This window comes from Salvelinus sp. IW2-2015, linkage group LG13 (assembly GCF_002910315.2).
Source record: "Salvelinus sp. IW2-2015 linkage group LG13, ASM291031v2, whole genome shotgun sequence".
Classification (NCBI taxonomy): domain Eukaryota; kingdom Metazoa; phylum Chordata; class Actinopteri; order Salmoniformes; family Salmonidae; genus Salvelinus; species Salvelinus sp. IW2-2015.
Genome location: NC_036853.1, coordinates 11,026,248 through 11,031,247, shown reverse-complemented (window position 1 = coordinate 11,031,247; position 5,000 = coordinate 11,026,248). Strand labels below are relative to the sequence as shown.

The 5,000-nt window shown below is 48.8% G+C and overlaps 1 protein-coding gene across 2 annotated transcripts in view; it reads left to right on the top strand.

Moving 5' to 3' along the window:
* LOC111972109 (single-stranded DNA-binding protein 3) overlaps positions 1–5,000 on the top strand; it is a 148,443-nt gene that overhangs the window by 122,408 nt on the left and 21,035 nt on the right. The gene's annotated exons all lie outside the window — the stretch shown is intronic.

Below are 5,000 nucleotides of genomic sequence, written 5' to 3'. Positions count from 1 at the left end.
TGTGTGTATTGTGGTCATGGCTGTGTGTGTGTTGTGTGCAAGCCTGTGTGTGTGTTTGTTCAGGCTGTGTGTGTGTGTGTGTGTGTGTGTGTGTGAGTGTGTTGTGGTGTGGTGTGTGTGTGTGTGTGTGTGTGTGTGTGTGTGCAAGGCTGTGTGCGTGTGTGTGTGTGCGTGTGCATGGCAGTATTTGCGTGTTTGTACACTAGTAGCGAGTGGGTGTGTTTTCCAGCCCTCCCTCCTGGTGTGTGTGTGTGTGTGTGTGTGTGCGCTTGGTCTGTGTGTGTGTGCGTGCGTGGCTGTGGCATGTGTGGTGTGTGGTGTGTGTTGCGTGGCTGTTGTGCGTGGCTGTGTGTATGTTGTGGTGCATGGTTGTGGTGCGTGGCTGTGTGCATGTGTGTGTGTGGCTGTGTGTGCGGTGCATGGCTGTGTGTGTGTGTGTGCGTGGTTGTGTGTGCGGTGCGTGGCTGTGTGTGTGTGTGTGCGTGGCTGTGTGTTGTGGTTGTGTGCATGGCTGTGTGTGTGTGTTTGCGTGGTTGTGTGTGCCGTGCGTGGTTGTGTGTGTGTGTGCGTGGCTGTGTGGTGTGTGTGTGGTGCATGGCTGTGTGTGTGCGTGTGTGTTGGTTGCTTGGCTGTGTGTTGGTGTGCATGGCTGTGGGTGTGTTGCGTGGCTGGCGTTGTTGTGCGTGGCTGTGTGTGTGTGCGTGGCTGTGTGTGTTTGTGTGGTGTGGCTGTGTGTGTGTGTGTGCGTGTACGTGGCTGTGCGTGTACGTGGCTGTTGTGTGTGCGAGTACGATGGCTGTGTGTGTGCATGGCTGTGTGTGTGTGTGTCTGTGTGTTTGTGCATGGCTTGTGTGTGTGTGTGTGTGTGTGTGTGTGCAGGCTGTGTGTGTGTTTGTTCAAGGCTGTGTGTGTGTGTGTGTGTGTGTGTGTGTGTGTGTGTGTGTGTGTGTGTGGTGTGTGGTGTGTGTGTGTGTGTGTGTGTGTGTTGTGTGTGTGTGCGTGCATGGCAGTATGTGCGTGTTTGTACAATAGTAGCGAGTGGTGTGTTTTCCAGCATCCCTCCCAAATTCAGAGGAGAGGGGTAATTAACATAGGTGACCCCCGCACTGATGGGGTAGCCCTGGGAGAAGCCCCGAGAGACTCTCCTAATTTTTACCTCATAGGCCAGGGCTCACATCAGGCTCCTGCAGCGGAGAGGGAGGAGTGGAGGGAGGAAGGGAAGGAAGGAAGGAGGGAGAGTTTGGGGAAGGAGGACCACAAAGCCTGTGTGTTGGCATCTGGCCCGGATCTGCGATTCTCCCTGATATAGCAGGGGTCGGCCCGCTTAATAATCCTCACGGCAAAACTCCACTGGGAAGGGCAGGCCCAACGCACACCAGGAGAGTGGAGGACTAGAGACTGCTGGCACACAGTAACAGCAGGCTACCCCAGTGAGGTTAGCAGAAAACATTGTTAAATTATTGCATTAAAAAAATATATATATATTTAACCTTTATTTAACTAGGCAAGTCAGTTTTATTATTTACAATGACGGCCTACCCCGGCCAAACCCTAACCCAGATGACCTATGGGACTCCCAATCACGACCAATCAGAGCTGGAATCGAACCAGGGTCTGTAGTGATGCCTCTAACACTGAGATGCAGTGGCTTAGACCACTGCGCCACTCGGAAGCCCCAAAAGTATCCAGAGCAATTAGTGTTAAGTGCTTCGCTCAAGGGCACAACAGATTTTTCACGTAGTCGGCTCAGGTATTGGAACAAGCAACTTTTCGGTTACTGGCCCAACGCTCGTAACTGCTAGGCTACCTGCCGCTCCTATGTCAACCCAACCATACTCTTAAAGTCGTAAACCGTGGTCATAAATAGAACAGAGATGGTTTCTAATCTACAGTATATGCACTGTTACAGGAATGGCTCTCCATAGTCAAAGAGACAGCTAGCTAACTGTCATCTAAAATTGGATCACCGTTGGTGCGTATTGTAGTTATGTCACCTGGGGCTGAGTTTGTTGGTCAGGTGAGTCAAGGTACTGATGGGTGATAATGTCTAGCTTGGGTGTAGTAGCTACTCTCTTCTAGAGAATCAGAGAATCATCCACAGATGACGCAACCACTATTGCACTCCACTCTGTCCTTTCCCACCTGGACAAGAGGAACACCAATGTGAGAATGCTGTTCACTGACAACCGCTCAGCTTTCAACACCGTAGTGCCCTCCAGGCTCATCACTAAGCTAAGGACCCTGTGATTAAACACCTCCCTCTGCAACTGGATCCTGGACTTCCTGACGGGCCTCCCCCATGTGGTGAGGGTAGGCAACAACACATCTGCCACGCTGACCTGATTCAGAGGGGTTGGGTTAAATGCGGAAGACACATTTCGGTTGAATGCATTCAGTTGTACAACTGACTAGGTATCCCCCTTTCCCTCAACACGGGGGCCCCTCAGAGGTGCATGCTTAGTCCCCTGCTGTACTCCCTGTTCACACATGACTAGGAGCTGATCGTGGACAACAGGAAACGGAGGGCCGAGCACGCCGCCATTCACATCAACAGGGCTGTAGTGGAACGGGTCGAGAGCTTTTGTGTCCATATCACTCTGGATCTATTATGGTCCACACACACACAAGACAGTCGTGAAGAGGGCATGACAACGCCTCTTCCCCCTCCGGAGGATGCAAAGATTTGGCATGGGCCCTCCGATCCTCAAAAAGTTATACAGCTGCACCATTAAGAGCATCTTGACTGGTTGCTTCACAACTTGGTATGGCTACTGTTCGGCATCCGACTGCAAGGCGCTACAGAGAGTAGTGCGTACGGCCCAGTACATCACTGGGGTCGAGTTCCCTGCCATCCAGTAAGCATTTCACTGTTAGTCTACACCTGTTGTTTACGAAGCATGTGATTTTAATAATATTTTATATGATTTGATTTGAACTCTGTTGGGTTGATGGACTACCCATTGTGTTTGAACATGTCTTGGTCTCTATGGTAGAATGTTAGACTGGATCTTATGGGTTAAAGTTTGAGAATGCCTGGTAGAAGTGATATGTGAATAGGACCACTGGAGAGGGAGTATTGGCATTCCTGGGCCAACTCTTTCTCTCTCTCCAGTCCCAGTCTGTTGTTCACGCTGTCAACTGTCTGTCTGTAGCCTAGTCTGGCAGTAGCATATCGTACGAGTGGTTCAACTTAACCTGGTTTGGATTCTAATGACGAAGACTCTTGAGCTGTTGATTCAGGTTTCTAGTTTATGTTCAACCATTGCAGAGCCTATTCCAGGTCTGCCACTGAAACGAAGACTGACATTCCTGATCACTGTGGCAGGAATCATAGATACACGGCAGTGACCATACCATAGTAACACGCTAAAGTAACACGCTAAATCAGCACACTATACTTCAGTCTCCTCGAGGAGCAAACCCTCATGGCAGTCTTACCCCACTGAGCTGACAGGTTGCCATGCCATACCATGAGCCTGTAGCACTGCTGCTGGAATGTAGAAAGGAATGACAATGAGTGTGCATTGTGCTGTTGTTCAACCAGGCTTTGTTTGTTGTGTTTCAGTTTGCCTTTTGTGTTCGGGCCTGTCTATGGTAGATCTGCACTGCCCTCTATTGGTGATGGAGAAGTACTGTATATGCATACACATGACTGGCTCAGTATTGAAATCTGTGCCATCCAATCTGTGTTCAGTTACTGCCTCTTCAGGGAAAGCAGCAGAGTTGTTGTGTTGTTCCTAAAGCAGATCTGGGGAGGGTGAGTCTGGGAGTACGTTGGGTAGCTTTTGTTGATGGGTTTGTGGTACGCTGCCAAGCTGTTATCTCCTTAGCTGTGTAGAAAAGGATTTTATTAATTGCTTAATTTAACCCCCACCCCCCCACCCCCTTCTTCCCTCGTACAGACGCGCTCGTACAGACACCCACACACAGTCCACCGCTACAGCGCCAGACCCCCACTTTAAACTGCTGAGAGGCCAGGTAGTGCAGCTGGTGTTAACCACCACCCCAAAAGCTGCTAGCTACCTCGGCCCTATGCTCAGTCATTGCCGCAATGCTACTATTTACATTTGACATTTGAGTCATTTAGCAGACACTCTTATCTAGAGCGACTTACAGGTGCAGTTAGGGTTAATTGTCTTGTTTAACGGTATATCGACAGATTTTTCACCTAGTCTACTATCATGACTTGTAACATCTGTCTTTTTCATAACACTTACTCAGATCCAGATCTCTATGGCTGCAGTCATATTTGTTACTGTTAAAAAATGTCATCTTTTTCTCTTCTCTATGTTAGAATTGTAAATGAAAGCATTAGGCTGCTATAGTAAGTGGGTTTTATACACAACACACACTTGTAAAAACCTAATGTTAAACTCTCGCTGGAAACACTTAATCACAAGAGCTCCTCATAAGTCCACAGCTATGTGCCTTATCAACACGGCACTCACATGGAGAGGCCTGTACATGAGGTGGCCGATGAGGACGATGGTGACTTAGTGGGTACATATACCTCTAACACTGTACACCTCTAAGTCAGCATTGGTTGACTTGCTGCTTGCCTCCTATGGCTGAAGCATTGTTGTACTGTTAAAAAAAAGTAGTTGAATGCATTAGAGTTGAGGTTTTATTTATTTTCATTCTCCTCAAGCTCAATTTCTGTACATTTGGTTTCACTGCTCTCCCCTCTGTCAGCGCACCACCATTCTCCCCAGTGCCAGGGCTTCTCAGGGTGGTTGAGCAGGAGAAGGGGAGATACTGCTGGTGTCTGCTGCTGCTTGGTCTGTCGGAACTGAAGATAGTTTGTTTGATTTAGTAGGAATTAGGTTTCATCAGACAGGTTGGATCTTCTAGTGAGATGTGTTAAATAGAAGGATTGTCTCCTGGTCAGGTGCAGACATGTGTAGTGTGTTAGACAGATCAGTGTCTCTCTGCTCCCGTGGGCAGACATTCAGTTGAAATAGGTGTGTGTGTGTGTGTGTGTGTGTGTGTGTGTGTGTGTG